General features: G+C 43.8%; 1 pseudogene; it reads left to right on the plus strand.

Annotated features, from left to right (window-relative positions):
• LOC126235184 (ribonucleoside-diphosphate reductase large subunit-like) overlaps window positions 1–16,892 on the plus strand; it is a 91,177-nt pseudogene that overhangs the window by 13,431 nt on the left and 60,854 nt on the right.

The raw sequence follows: 16,892 nt of genomic DNA on the forward strand, positions 1-16,892 counted from the left end.
GTTGTAAAACTAGAAATCCTCTGTCGCTCGGCAATACTCGTTCTATCTTGATGCAGATCGGCCTCAGAAGATTTGGAAAACGTAGAATCTAGCAAAAAATATTAGATCCAGCAAGAATACAAACTGATCAGTCAGAATATTATGACCACTTACCTAATAGTCGGTATGTGTACCTTTGACACGGATAACAGCGGCGACGCGTCGTGGCGTGAAAGCAATGAGACCTTGGTAGGTCGCTGGAGGGAGTTAGCACCATATGTGCACACACAAGTCACCTAACTCCCGTAAATTCCAGGCAGGTGGGTGATGAGCTCTGACGCCACATTCAGTCACATCCCAGATGTGCTCGCGTGGGTACAGATCCGGCGTATTTGGGGCGCCGGAACATCAATTGAAACTCGTCACAGTGTTCCTCGAACCATTCCATCACACTCCTGGTCTTGTGACATGGCGCTTTTTCTTGTGGAAAAATGCTACTGCCGTAGGGGAACATGATCGTCGTGAAGCGGTGTACGTAATCTGCAACCAGTGCACGATACTCCTTGGGCCTCATGGTGCCTTGCATGAGCTCCACTGGACCCATGCGAATGATCCCCAGAGCGTAAGCAAGCCGTGTCCAGCTTGTCTCCGTCACTCAGCACTGGTGTCAAGGAGCTGTTCTCCTGGAAGGCGACGGATTTTGTTCCCTCCCCTCCGCCACCAGCCCCTCTCCCCCCAACGGCATGGTGAAGAAGGCATCGAGGTTCATCAGACCATGCAGTGTTCTGCTATTCCACCAACGTCCAATGCCGATGATCAAGTGGCCATTTCAGTCGCAGTTGCCGACGTCGTTGTGTTAACACTGGCTGCTGAGGCCCATCGTTAGAATCGTTCGGTGCACTGTATGGTCAGACACTCTTGTACTCTACCCGACCCTACAGTTTGATGTTAGTTCCACCACAGTTCGCCTCCTGTCCTGTTTTTCAGGCTGCTAGCATACGACGTCCGACATCTGTAATGAGGGGTGGCTGCCAAATCCCCCGACTTCTGGATGTGATTTCACCTTGGTTTCGTCACGTGCTGAAGGCACTCACCACAGCATTCCTCGAACACTCGACAAGTCGTGCAGTTTCCGAAATGCTCGTGCAGAGCCTCCAGGCCATCACAGACTGACCTTGGTGAAACTCAGATAGGTCGTGCACCTTCTCCATTGTACTCACGCACAGCACACTCACTAATAATACAAGCACTGTGCGTGTGTCTGACTAGCAGTCACTCCTCGCCAGGTCTGAACGAGTTTACATCGATAGTAGGTCTGTGGTCGTAATTTTCTGGCTGACAAATGAAGATGACAGTCGGTATTTGTGACCAAATAAGAAAATAACAGATGAGATCAGAAAAAGAAGTGCCTTACTCTGTGGATATCTAAGGGAGATGAGGGAACACAGATAAATAATGAAGACCTACACAGCCTTCCAAAACAGGAAAAAGACAAATAAAATGGGAGGGAAACCAAGATTAAAAAAAGTACTTAGAAGAAATGCTGTTTGAACAGGAGAACTTAACAAAGATAAATTCAGACTGTTTTCATGGAGATAAAACAAACAAACAAAAATTGGTGTCTAATGGTCATATTTGAGGAAAACTCATTCTGAGAAAATGAAAGAGTTTTGGAGAAGTATGAAAGAAAAGATTAAAAATTATCTTCTCGTGGTCGTTAGTTGACCTCAAACGACATTTTTAAAAATTGAAAAATTATAAACCCTGACTTTCCAGCATACTATGCCCTACTTCACTGTCCTTTTCCATTGTGTGTGCATTCAGTTCACTTCGAAATGGAACAGTGAGCCACAATTCCCGATACACTGCTACGGTGTTTCCCTGAGGGCCGCCGCGGCTGTCGACAGAGGGTGCTGACACCGGACGTGATAATGGAGCAGGAAGCGGCGAGTGGTGGGGGCGGGCAATCGACCTTGATGGCGTGGCAATGAAACCAGCCTCGCTAATTACCGCCTTCGATCGCTGGGGCGTGGCACGCTTCAGAACGCGTCTTGTAGGCCGCACGCAAAATGAAAAGCAATGTACTGGACAAGCAACATCACAGCAGACAACTCTTACATAACATAATCTTTCAGTTCGACAGACTTGAATTATGTGATGCAAGTGATCTTACTATACGTGAAGCTATATTTTGTACCACAGCCGTATGGAGCACAAGGCCCTGATTCTGGAAAATGAGAATGGTACCAGATTCGAAATCACGAGGAGCAGTTTGATATAATGGAACGCCCAAAGAAAGCCACGTTTTCCGAAGTGTTTTTATTAACTTTAAATATACATTGAGACATTTTCTCAAGCTTGGCCTCTGGAGATTCTTTCTCTTGTTCCCGAGTCAGGCTCATTTCATAAGGGACCAGGACATTGGTGTTATAGTCTAGATTTGGCAGAATCGTCTATGCGGATTTCTTAATACATACACTATACTTCTAAGTCTTCCATTCCCCTTCCCTACCACTGATTTTACGTCTTCCCTTCATTTCACATACACTATTCAGGCACTTGGTAACGGCGTGTGTAAACAGTTCGCATTTATTGTGGCTTGAATTCCGTTGGGGGCATCTTGAATGGGGTGTTTGTATATCTGTGGAGGATTAGCACCCCATTATTCCTCAAGAGCCGAAACCAGAGAAAGTAGCTATCTTGCACGCTGGGGTCTGGAGTGAAGTCGACGTCCTAACTCATCCCAAACGTTTTCCACTGGGCTGAAGTCCGAATTCTGGACAGGCCATTCCATTTCAGGAATGACAGTGTCCACAGACCATTGCCTCACAGACACTGCTTCATGATAGGGCACATTGTCATGCTGATACAAACAACCGCCGCCTTGGAAATGTTCGTCTACTATAGACAGTACAGAATTCTGTAACATGTGTTCGTATTCTTCAGTATTTAGCGTTTTCTTAAGCGCAATAAGGGAGCCACAACTTAGCAACTACAAAAACACCCCATACTGTACACCACCTCGCCATACTTCGCACTTGGCAATACCACATTATGGTAGGTAACGTTCTATAGACATTCGCCCAACCTAAGCCCTCCCATCGGATTGATTCACCCTTCTGAACCAATCCTCTCCAGTGACCAAAAATCCAGTGGTGTCGGTCTTTACACCATTCCAAGCTTCGCTTGGCACCGATTACACTAAAATGTGGCTTATGAGGAGCTGCTCAACCACTGTGCCCCATTCTGTTTAACTCTTTACGCGCGGTCGTTGTGCTAGCTGCACTGCTGGTACCATTTCCTACGAGTTATTCCTGTTGTTGCTTACATGTTGTGGTGTACGGTCCTCGTCGATCAGTACATGAGGTCCACCTGGTCTTGGCATAGCTGTCGTTGTTGCTTCTTGTTTCCACTTCACAATCATATCACCAGCTGTCGACTCGGGAGCTACAGGAGACTTTAAATATGATGAATTTGTACTCACATGACCTCAATAAGTAGTTCACGTTCTAAGTCAGTGAGCTCTCCTGACCGACACATACTGCTGTTATTGCTTCTCCATTGGCAAAAAAATCCTCCTCCCCTCCCCCCCCCTCCTTTTATACTGGGAGTCGACCTCTCGTGACGTGTAGTGGTCAGCTGCGCATTACACAGGTGTTCCCCGTTACTGTTGATCAGCTGGTGTATCTTCTTAGTATTGAGCTCATACAAATGTAAACGTTATGGGAGACTCAAGACACTCACAGCTGGACTTACATGTAATGTAAACAACAAATTTCTTCTCGTACATTTTTCAACACGCCGGATTCCTACCCAAGCCAGTGAAGCAGAGGAACTCTACAGAGAGCGGTATTCTGACAAGAATTCCCAGAGAATGTTTTCTCGCCTTGTCGTGACGCTTCAGGAACTGGGATGATGAAGTAAGTGTGTGTGTTGTTATGAGGAAGCGCGAGTAGAACTCGCGTTCGGAGGGTGGTGCTCAAGCGTCAACTTTAGGTTACAATATCTCCGGATGTAATTAACATTTTACAATGCAACAAACGGCACTGATTACGTATTTGTTTATATGTTGTGATGTGCTAACAAAACTAACGTGGTTCCATTAAAAAAACGTAGGTTTGTATTAAAAAACATACTTCCGTGCATTTTTGTATGGTTTGTATTAAACAATTACACTAGCCCCTCTCCTCACGTTCGGTCTGTGGAATCGGTTGGTCAGTATTGGATGTGGTTTACGAAATATATCCAGCGGTAACGTTAGGTGACTCACCCTGTATAGATACTTCATCCGTCCAGAGAATCGAGAATTTCGACGATTTTTGCCCCTTATCGATATCGTTACTGAGAAGATATTGGTCCTGGAAATTCCAAGACTTTCAAGAATGTTTCAGTTTTGTTTATTTATTTATTTGACCTGATCAGATTACTGACCTCAAACCCTCTTTTACATCGGACCAGGGTTTCACATCTGCGGTACATTTTTTACATCATAATTACCTAAAAAATAACAATAACTTTAATATGACAAATGGTAATAAAATGATTTAAGTGTCTGTAGAGACAATGTACACCAATCAGCCAAAAACATTATGATGACTGTCCACTGCACGGCTGGATGCCTCCTGGTGGCGTTGCGGGCACGTGACACAGTAAAAGAAGTGTGTAAGACGAGTAGAGGCGGATGGGGGATTACCCAAGCGAAGATATGCGCTGCAAGTGGAGAAATCCACTGAGACAAGCGACTTTGCCAAAGGGCAGATTATTATTAGGTAGAGCCAGTGCACGAGTATTTCGAAAACGGCGAAGCTGCTCGAATGTTCACGTGCTACTGTCGGGAGCATCTACGTAAATACGAGGGTTGACTGAAAAGTAATGCCTGCACCTTCGTAACTCTTGAACAGTTGGCAGCATTGTTATGCGGCAGGTACTGCCTTGTTCCGTAGCCTCTTCTCTACAGCTCCAGTTGGCGGGAAGCCTTAGCATTGAACCGTTCTGTTGTTACAGTTTAAAGTATAGAAACCTGTGCAGACGATCGGTCAATGCGATTCAAATAGCGTGCTGTCATTGAATTTTTGATAGCAGAAGGTGTCACCCGAAAGGAGATTCATCAGAGAATGAAAGCAGTTTATGGAGATTGTGTTGATGTGAGTACTGTGCGTCGTTGGGCGAGTACGTTTAAAGATGTTGAGGCGGGAACACCCGATCTGCGTGACAAACAAATAGTTGCACGTCCTGTGACAGCAACCACCGAGTTTCACAAGCAAAATGTTGACAGACTGATTCAGAACGATCGTCGTATCACTCAGAGAGAAATTGCAAGCACAATCAGCGTTTCACAAAACGTGTGGGTCACATTAATTATTGCTTTGTTTGGCTATCGGAAGATATGTGCACGATGGGTACCCCGGATGCTGACTCCTGAAATGAAAGCGCATATGCTTGAAATTTGGCAGGAACTCCTCTCGCGTTACGAGTATGAAGGTGACGCCTTTGTCCATTCAATTGTGGCAGGAGACGAAATTTTTTAAATGTTAATATGAGCGCAGCTAATCGTCGACTTTTGGAAACGCTTCACGCAGGACATTTTGCGATGTAGATAGTCATGACTGCTAAGTATCAATGCTGTAAACAGTCTTGGCCATAGCGATTCAACATATATTATAAATTAACTTGAACGTCAAGTGTAATTTGTATATAATTGCTGTTATGCACTCATAAAAGGGTCCGGATCACTCGTGAGCATAAGTCGTAAACAATATGTTTCTTAAAAAAAATATTTTCTGTGTGACGTAACGGGCCTCTAAGCTTCTCGATCAAACCGTAAAACATCCTGTGTATTGTAGCGAAGGTAGCAGCTACAGTTTTGAGGGAGAGCAGAAGGTTACTGTGTTCAGTGCGTGTGTTCATTAATGTTCGTGGCTGGAAAGGGATGTTTCTGAAGTGATCAATAGCAACTCCATCTCTGGCAATGCGAAGAGAGATCCCATTCATTGTGGTATGCGAGTGATAGTGTTGAGTCAGTGTAACGTTTTCGTTAAGCATAAAACCAGAATTTCTCTGCTAAGGATAAAAGTGCGTAGCAAGACATAAGTTTACAGGTAAGGAGTGGGCGTTGTGGGAGATCATACATGTTCTACACCTGCTGTGCTATATTTAGGAAAGAATATGAAGGAGGGAGAAGCAATACATACCAGTTTAAACGAAGATTTAGATCTGAGGGTGGCTTAAACCGTGACGTGCTCTATATAACGGCAGTGAATTTGATTTTCTATGGGAAAAATCGTGTGTATGACGACAGTAACACTTAAGATAAGTTCTGGTGTAGAAGCGAGCAGATGATTTCTATGGATAGATGTGTCAGTAAAACGAACGGATCGGGTGGGTGGGAATACACATGATTTTTCCTGTAGAAAATTACATGCACTGCCGTTCTATAGAGCACAGCATTGATATTTTGCAGTAATGACCATCTACATCGCGAAATGTCCTGCGCGAAGTGTTTCCAAAAGTCGAAGAGTAGTTGTGCTCCTATCAACATTAAAAAAATTTCGGAGCACCATTATGCTGCAAACAGAGATTGCTGCCCCCAGCAAGCGGTAGGAATTCAGCAGATCCGTACGTGCTTTTCCGATCTGAATAAAGCTTTCCACAACGTAAAATGGTGCAAAATGTTCGAAATTATGAGGAAAATAGGGGTAAGCTACAGGAAGAAACGGATAATATACAACATGTACAATAGCCAATCGGAAATAATAGCAGTGGAAGACCACGAACGATGTGCTCGAACGAAAAAGAGTGTAAGACAGGGATATAATCTTTCGCCCCTACTGTTCAGTTTATACATCGAAGAAGCAATGATGGAAGTAAAATAAAGATTCAAAAGTGTAATTAAAATTCAAGGTGAAAGAATATCAACGATAAGAGTCGCTGATGACATTGCTAGCCTGAGTGAAAGTGAAGAAGAATTACATGATCTGCTGAATGGAGTGGACTGTCTAATGAGTACAGAATATGGACTGAGAGAAAATCGAAGAAAGACGAAAGTAATGAAACTGGCTGAAATGAGAACAGCGAGAAGCATAACATCATATCTGGGGATCACAAAATAAATGAAATTAAGGAATGCTGTTAGCTAGGCAGCAAAATAACCCGTGATGGACGGGACAAAGAGCAGACTAGACCTGGAGAAAAGGGATTCCCGGCCAAGAGAAGTCTACTAATATCAAACATAGGCCTTAATTTGAGGAAGAAATTTCTGATATAGTACGTTTGGAGCACAGTGTCGTATGGTTGTAAAATATGGACTGTGGGAAAACCGGAAAAGAAGAGAATCGAAGCATTTGAGATGTGTTGCTTCAGATGAAAGTAGAAAATTAGGTGGCCTGTTAAGGTAAGGAATGGTGAGGTTCAGCGCACAGAGAGAAAAGGAATATGAGGATAAGTGATATGGAGAAGGGACAAGATGACAGGACAAAAAAATGGTTCAAATGACTCTGAGCACTACGGGACTTAACTTCTATGGTCATCAGTCCCCTAGAACTTAGAACTACTTAAACCTAACTAACCTAAGGGCATCACACACATCCATGCCCGAAGCAGGATTCGAATCTGCGACCGTAGCGGTCGCGTGGTTCCAGACTGTAGCGCCTAGAACCGCTCGGCCAGCCTGGCCGGCAAGATGACAGGACATCTGTTAAGACATCATGAATAATAACCTCCATGGTACTAGAGAGAGCTGTCGGGGAGCGGGTGCAGACAGTAGAGGAAGACAGAGATTGAAGTACTACTCTGAGATGAAGATGTCAGCACAGGAGAGAAATTCGTTGCGGGTCGCACCAAACAAGTCGGAAGACTAAACAGGCAAACAAAAAGGTATGGTATCCAGAAACTGATAGTACCTCTAGCTAGGTGTGACTACAGAGGTGCACGCTCCAAAAGGTGATTACTAACTTCCCAGCTCAAATATTGTAAAAACTCCTTCGTTGATCATTGATCATATCTAACAGCAGTTTTTTGTTTTTTTCTCATAGTGTCAGATACGACTGATACAACTATTAAAAACGCTTAGCCGAGCCAAATTACGTGACCTGTCAGCATAATATGTGCTTCAAAATTCGTACCAGTTATAGGTGTTGTTGTATTCTCCAACAGTTTATTGAACGTAACTTCTTCTACAATACAATAGCTGGTTGTACAATAGATGTAGACGTCCGTCGATCTAGCCGGAGATGTGGTTCCTCTCGGTCGGCTGGTACTTCGATCGGCGGTGTAGTACAGCGGCTTCGGTGATATCCTCTCGGAGACTCTGCTATAGCGGTTGCCATTAGCAGCGGACGAAGACTGGTCTGCCTTCGACCGGCCGGTTCTATATAGTGAGCTGGAGGCAATAGAAACCCGGCGTAGGAATCCGTGGCTGGATATGTCGCGGCGACCTCTGCAAGGAAAGGTTCCTATTAATCGACTGGAATATTCGGCGTGTTTAACTGATGTCTTCGCCTGTTTGGCTGTTGGTTTGTTTCCCTCATAGCGTAGCTGTTATGCGGTGCTGCCTGCCATTTAGGGGAACCAGATTGCAGACAGTACAGGTGTATTGGTAAATCTTCTTATCATAGCGTCGTCAAAAGCAATGGTATTCAATGTGGATGTCTCCTGTTACGAAAGCGATACCACTAGTATATTTTCCATTGGACCTTGCCTTGCCATAATACTCAGTCGTGTAAGCGACCGCTCAAACAATATGTAGTTAATACTGTATCTAGACATGCACATGTAACGTTGTGAACCGTGACCAGTGCAACAAACTCATATCCACAATTCATAAGCAACAAGTGGTAAAGAGTAAGTTTCTGAAAAAATGGCTCCTTTGTGTGATTTGTTGTCTCTCAAAGTTAGCTTATATGTTGCTGGAACAACCTGAATACATATGATGAAATCTTCACTTTCCCTACTTCTTCTCGCCCACATACATCGAAGACTCTTCTCTTTCATTATGCCTTCGACGACAAAGATCTAAATCGGTTCCACTTTCGTGCAGGTAGCTCCGAAATTTTCACGGCGTTAGCAAATACTCGGCACTCTTTATTCTTCAACAAACTCCTTGGGGCTAGCTTTGTGGAAGTCTTATAACCCATTTATCATACCATTTCTTTGGATGAAAGAATGTTGTGTTATATCCTAACTACTCTACACATTATTCATGAACTGTCCTAATCCTCAATGAATCACAATGATTATACCGCTATTGCTACAGACTAAGAACAGAGGTACCTTCACATGCTGCAGGAAAACACAAAGAAGCATCAGAAACTAACTTCACTTAAGAAAGTTTCTAGATCAAAATCAAACTTGCTTCTAACAAAGTGCGACACTACCCATAAACTTCCTGGAGCACTGGTTAAGATCTTCGTTTTAAGTACTCCCTGTCACCTCTCCGCCTCCTCTTTTTCCTCCTCCCCCCTCCCCCTCCTCTCCCTCTTCCAGCCTGTGATCGAACGGATGACTTATCATTCTCTCCGATCTTCCAGTTCTTGAAAACAGCTCCTCGAACAGAAGTGAATATACGCGTACCGACCTTGGCTCAATAGATCAATATTTTATAAACGCTAACTATGACCAGTAAATTATCTTAGCAATTATCTGAAAACCTCAACATTGTATTAGCAACATTTGTGTAATTTAAACAAATGACAAGTCAGCTGACGACACAAACTGAGTATTGTATTTGACATGATATTTCAATTGTACATCTACATGTTGATCACTAACAGTGTAACACCATAAAGGCGGCATGCAGCAAATGTCAAATTGGACTGAAATGTGTACTACATGCTTGAGTATACAAACGATTAGCATTTAAGTGTAGCCGCGCAATGTAGATAGAGTAACGATTGGGCAGCAGTTTTCTCATTTAAATATTGCATGTAAATGTTGCTTCTTAGTTTCTTAGTGAGAAGATAGTGTTCTGTCTCGTGCAAAAAGGACCAACACTTGTCGCAATTCAACAACAGTCTTGCCCTATTCAGACTGCTGTTTATCGAAGCACGATATTGATGCTTACTTTGAGTAGTATCCTACTACTGTCATGCAGATATGGAATCGATGGGTCAAGGGTGCAACAATGAAAGTTCGTGATGGATGTCACAGCGGCCCCGCGCGACTAGTACCCGAGAGGGCAGACGTGTTATTTCGTTGGCTGTTTAGTTTCACACAACCATGTAACACCTTGTATCAGGAAACAGGCTTGTTCTGCAGCATGACAAGTGTCCACACGGATAGTGCGACGACGTATGGAGTCCCGTAGCAGCAGCACAGAAGGGCGGGCCCAGTCGCCACTCTGGACACTGGGGTATCAGGACTTTATCTTTTCAGAGGAATCCCGGTTCCACTTACAGAATCAAAATGGAAGTATCCGTGCGTGGAGGCTCTGAGAAGAACGAAAGTTCCATTCGCCATCGTCATACGGGCCAAGCATCTGGCGAAATAGTGTGGGGTGCAAGAGGATACTCTACACAATCACTTTTAGTTCGTATTCCTCAAAATCACTTACAGATTCAATCATGTAGTCTTCCTACTACACCGAGCGAGGTGGCGCAGTGGTTAGCATTCGGGAGGACGACCGTTCGAACCCGCGTCCGGTCATCCTGATTTAGGTTTCCCTTGATTTCCCTAAAGCGCTTCAGGTAAATGCCGGGATGGTTCCTTTGAAAGGGCACTGCCGACTTCGTTCCCCATCCTTCCCTAATCCGATGGGACCGACGACCTCGCTATTTGGTCCCCTCCTCCAAATCAATCAATCACTCAGTCTTCCTACTACTCTATAAATGCACTGTAAGTAAAATTTCGTTAAATTCTATTCTTCGTAGTGTTGCACTTTTAATGGTCAGCAACATGAGTGAATTATTTCGCGGGCAAGTAATGCGTAAAAAGGCAGATTTATTTTTAAAGCTACTTGCAAAAGATCTGCATAGTCATTTTTCATTACTAACTTTTCTTTGACTATACCTTCCACTACTCTGTCAACTTCCTGCTTTGTTGGGACAGCTTTCTCTCTCGCAACAGTTGAGGATAACAAGGTAAGCTTCCAGGAAGCGGAAGACTGAGGGCGGAGTGTTTGGTGTGTGCGCAGCGGAGCAGACAGGGGGCACGCGCAGTCCAGGAGGCGCCCGCATCTCGTGGTCGTGCGGTAGCGTTCTCGCTTCCCACGCCCGGGTTCCCGGGTTCGATTCCCGGCGGGGTCAGGGATTTTCTCTGCCTCGTGATGGCTGGGTGTTGTGTGATGTCCTTAGGTTAGTTAGGTTTAAGTAGTTCTAAGTTCTAGGGGACTGATGACCATAGATGTTAAGTCCCATAGTGCTCAGAGCCATTAGTCCAGGGGGCGGGTCTCGGCGCGTCCAGCCGCCGCCTGGGCTGTTTAGGGGCGGCTTTGTCGCTGGCAGGCAATTAACGGAGTTGCCGGCGAGGCGGTCAGTGGCTCCAGCACAGGACAACGACGCTGCACTGGCGGCCGAATCCCTGCAGATTGGGAGATTACAGCTTGCTTAACGAGGTGCGACAAGTACACACATTGGTTGGAGTCTTAATCAAAATACAGTGGAAATAGCTTTATGTTCAAAAAGCAGTAAATAGTTATTTTACGGCGACTCTTGGGTAAAATAGCTTGTATATTTGTGTCTCTGCAGTCTCATTAACGAATATGTTCCTGTACTGGACCTCGTGAGCGCCACCAATTTTGTATAGAAATTAGAAGTATATTAATACCTTCAGCTGCTGGCGGGCGTTGATATATATCAACGAGGACATGTGAAAATGTGTGAGCCGACCGGGAATCAAGCTCCCCGCTATCTCCTGCTTACATGGCAGACGCTCTACCCATATTTTTTTTTTTTTTTAATCGTTGTGTTTGGTCGTTGCGGACGTCACATGACATCCGTTCAAGTTCTTTTGTTGATCTTTCCACTCAGGTTTTTTAATACAGAGGCCAACCAGCTCTCTGACCGAACACTCTGAGCTACCGTGCCGGCATCCATCTGAGCCAACGAGGGCACAGAGGATAGTCCGACTATCTCGCGCACGACTCCCGCGAGACCCACATTCTCACTTTGTATGTCCACACACTACATTCGTAGTGTCCCTTCCCAACACACTCATTACTCGTGGAAGACATTTTTACTTACCAAGTCCCGTAAGAGTTCGGGGAATACGTGTGCATCCTCAGAGAAGAAGAACGGCATGGCCGGTATTGCCAGAGCCATATACTTATATGGATGTGATGTCTGTGCTTTCGGACATGTCCGAAAGAACAGACACCATACCCATATAATTTTCTATAGGGTGAAACAGAACTCCACCGACAAAATTCTGATGTTTCTTTAGGGACATTTTCTGTGTCTTTTGATATGAGATACCAATAATCTCCAGCAATTCATTATAGAGTAATAGCATTTCGTTTGTCATCCAACCCCACTTACCTTTGTATTGTATTTCACCAAAAATATCTGCGCGACAGTACAAATATCGACTGTATGTTCCATTCGCTCACGGTACGTTACAGTAACAGTAATGCCCACTTTACTCTTTGGCGTCGAGTTTTCATTCTGTGCTGCTCGGCTCTGACTCGTGTCTGTTTGCCTGTCGGTGCTAATTTTACGTTAACAGAGAGACAGACCAGTATGAATAGGTAGGCCGATGAAGAATTTGCCGATATACGTCTGGTGTATAGGTTTACTAAATGCAATGGAACAGCGATGCTGATGTGTTCCCTCAGCGACAGCAGGTACGTCACTGTTCTTGTGGTTCTGACGGTGGTTGCATTGCTGTGTGTTTTCCTTGTATGTTTTGGTAACTCAATATTTCATGCTTTTCGCTGATGCAAAGTTATTTACGCAGAAACAAAATTGACTCGGGTAACAAACCAAATAAATCATTATTACATTACTACTCTGTAACAAGCTGCCAGTCTCTCATACCAAAATATTCAGAAGATATCACTGAATAACCGCCAAAACTTTGTCGTTGGATTTCGAGTTTACCCTACATACATCTGTATAACATACATCTATTAGTGCTTCAGCGACCACGATGCAACGTGGTGGTGGATTGTAGTTTGTTTCTGTTAACGAGGATCTTGGATGACTGCCTCTATTGAAAAGTTTGCAGAAAGTCTTATAACCATTAACTCCTTACCAACCCCTTGAGGTGAAAGTTGTCGCCATAAGTGTTAACAGATTCATCCCACTGCGAGACAAGACGGTCAAAATCGTCATGGAAAAATGTTTGTCGTTACCTACGGAACCATGGCTGTACCCAGGCGTGCACCTCTTCGTCCGAAGCAAATCGGGGGCCACAAAAGTCTTCCTTCAGCGCTGAAAAAAATAAGTAAATCGCATGGGGAGAGATCTGGACTCTACGGAGGACGCGTAAGGGCTTCTCAGCGAAATTTCTGGTTTCTGTTCAGAAATTTGGAATTTGTTGTAAGACATCGAAGAATATTTCCGCTTCACTCCGTATAGTTTCGTGATGAAGTGTGCTGTTGAAGTAGATAATCAGCAACTGACTATATTAGAACACCAGGACAGTCTTTTGCATTATATGGATCGCCTTATGAGCGCTATCCACCGGCCCCTGAAACACCCATCCCAGTATCTTCAGGCCAGTTACAACGCTGTTCCCTAGTGGAATGAGGTGTGCCCCTCAGCTCATCCAAGTGTACGGCTCTGACATGTTTCATATACGGAGAACTTCGCAGTCTTTCCGATCACGGGAACGAATGCGCTACAAATTACGAAAGATAACAAGAAGAAATTGTTGAGAGACTCTTGGATCAACTGTTCCACTTGCTTATTTAGAATGTGTGGAGGTGACAGGATTTCGAAATAACAGCATCTATACCTATATTCATCTCCCACACAACAGCAGAGCATTTTGTCAAAACTGAGCTAAACAAGCTCACACACCAGCTCACGTCCCGAAACTGCAGCTTCGTGTACTTTGCTCTGGAGAGTGAAATATTCATTCTTGAATTGTCTAACATTTTCAAAGTCTTGCGAAACGTATTTTAATATTTTCAAAATACATTTTCAGTCTGCAGCTGAGCGTGCGCTGATTTGAAACTTCTTGGCAGATTAAATATGTGTGCCAACCCAGGACTCGAACCTGGGATCTGTACCTTTCAGGGGGAATTTCTCTACCGATTGAGCTATTCAAACACGTCTCAGGAACCGGCAATAGAGATGTACGTACTTCCACCATTACCTCATCTCCTACCTTCCACCATTCGCACTTCTCCTGATTACCTTGCAGGTCTAGCACTTCTTAGCACAGTGCGTTGCGCTGGGTAGCACGCTCCGTAGAGCACTTGCCCGTGAAGGGCAAAGCTCCAGAGTTTGAGAGCCGGTTCGGCACAAAGTTTTCCCGCAGGGTATGCATGAGACCTTCTATGATGTCTGTAAGGTAGGAGATGAAGTACTGGAAAAAGTAAAGCTATGAAGGTACATCGTGAGTCATGCTTGGATGGCTGAGTTGATGCGGATTGTTGGGTGCGGTTTGTTGTGCACATTAGGGGTTTCAGCGGCAAACGTGGGTTTCCCAAAATGGGTGTCGATAGATCTGGTAAAATTTTTCTGTTTGAAGAGAGATGGAAGGAAAGAGGAAGTCCGTTTTGACAAGATTACATCCAGAAAACAAAAACCGTGCTATAGATTGAACAAGAATTTTGTGAAACCGCCAGCAATCACTCTGAAAGTTACCAGTGGTTTATATTCTGCGCTGACAACAATCTAGCTGGATAATCTTTGCAGCAGACACTGCCACCACAATGACAACCAAACACCCCGATTATGCTCTGTTGGCAGCAAGAATTGCAGTTTCAAACCTACACATAGAAACCGAAGGCTTATACGCTGTAATCTATGATTTGTATAACATGGTCAGTCCTGTGACGAAAGGGAAGAGTCCTCTTATAACAGAATTCCATCATTAAATTAAAATTAAAACTGTAGAAAGGCTTGAAGCTCAAATAATTTCAACAGATATTTTAATTACAACTACTTTGGCTTCAAGACACTAAGACGTTCATACTTGCTACACATTAATGGAAAAGTTGTTGAAAAACCTCAACACATGTCGACGTGTTTGGCTGTTGGCTTATCTGTCGAGGACATAGACGCTGTCATAAAGACCTGAAGTCTGTTATCTGAAAGACACTTCTCCTATTCTCTATGAAGCTGGCACTTTGAAACTTATCAAGCTGTTTCCTGTTGTGCGTGAAGGACGGCAGTATTGAAGGCATTTATGATACCTTAAAGCAGCGTGCAATGATTTCCAAATCGGTAGGATGTATTGGCCTTAGCGCTGATTGTATTTTAAATGCTGCTAGTTATATTGCTGGCATAAATGGTATGTCCAAATTCCTGATTTCTATGCTGCGTGTGTAAAAAAAAATACGTTCACATCACTGCAATAATAAGAGACCTGGAGCATTTCCAATCTATCTGGAGCCATAGCATGCAGACGTCTCTGTATTCTTGGATCTGTAAAGGAACACAGAGAAAAATGAAGTTCGTGCTCTTGATCTGTTGTATGCCTTGCGGATCACAGATTTATTCATGTGCCATGTAGAGGTCAATGACATATGGACCTTACTGTGCCCCCCCCCCCCCCCCCAACGATTGTTTTGACGAATAACTTAGCAACTCTGTACAAAATGTCAAGATGAAGGAAAATATGTATGCAAATTGAGGGCTTAGCAGTTGTGTGGTGCTATTAAACAGTCACAAATGGAAACGGACACACCTTACATGCTGTACAAGGATGCCTGCAGTGAAAAATCTAGCAAACAAAATATGGGTGCAATAAAATCCAGCAGCTCATGTACAGGCATTATTGAGAAAACATCGCCAACAGAGATTGCTGCATGCAATCTTGTGTTCATAGCTGTTAATATGTTTGTGAAACCTGACAAAACATATTATATTGACAGGTTGAAAGACGTTTCAAAAACTGTGACCAGAAGTTTAAATTAAATATTTGAAGTCAATTGTTGTCATGCACCAGAAACACATAAAATATGCGACATCGTCCTATTTTTATTGGCGTTCATGGCCTTTCAGATGCATTTTGGGAGTGAAGAAGATCAAAAATTATGAATCCATATACCTGTAACTGAAACTGTCTGCTACGGAACTTTTGAAACAAGCTGTGAAATGTCACAGGCTTTGGGTTCTTATGAGACTTGCGGAAGAATTCCTTTAACAAAGGCATTTTGCGTTTTGATATGTGGGACGTTAAACCTACTTCACTTGGGAACTAGGCTGCTCTCAACGAAAAAATTGCAGTGCATGTTCACAACTCTCGCTTGTTGGCCTCAGTACTAGCTGCATCAACTGCCCAAATTCTTTGATACAATGTATCGTTTAAGCCATAAACCAGCAATATATACATATATCGCTGTGTTTGTCTGGAGAATTTCAAATTGTAAACCGGCGTCTCATAACAGATTTGACTAAGCGTGCTCCGAGGAGTGCAGGTATGAAGAGTGCAACAATAGCAAGCGGTGGATCAATACAGAATATCACCGGAATTCCTTATACATAAAAGCGTTATAGAAAACTGTGTGGGAGATATCTCAGGAAACTATTATCAAAATGGCAGTTGATGAGCAGTTTTCGCTGATCAGAGCCAGTCTCTCAACATAGATATTGCTGGACCAAATAATGAAAAACTAACATCAATGCATTTCTGAGCATGGTGAATGGGACTGAAGACTGGACTTCACTATCTCCGTACTAAACAAGTCGCTCTGGCAGTCAAGTTGACTAGAGTAAGTTGTCACGCAATGTTAGCATCTCAGCAAATGGCCTTTCTCGTCAAAGCAGGCAACACTGATGAAGCGCACAATATGAGGGCAATGGTTGTTC

Source organism: Schistocerca nitens, chromosome 2 (assembly GCF_023898315.1).
Source record: "Schistocerca nitens isolate TAMUIC-IGC-003100 chromosome 2, iqSchNite1.1, whole genome shotgun sequence".
Lineage (NCBI taxonomy): Eukaryota > Metazoa > Arthropoda > Insecta > Orthoptera > Acrididae > Schistocerca > Schistocerca nitens.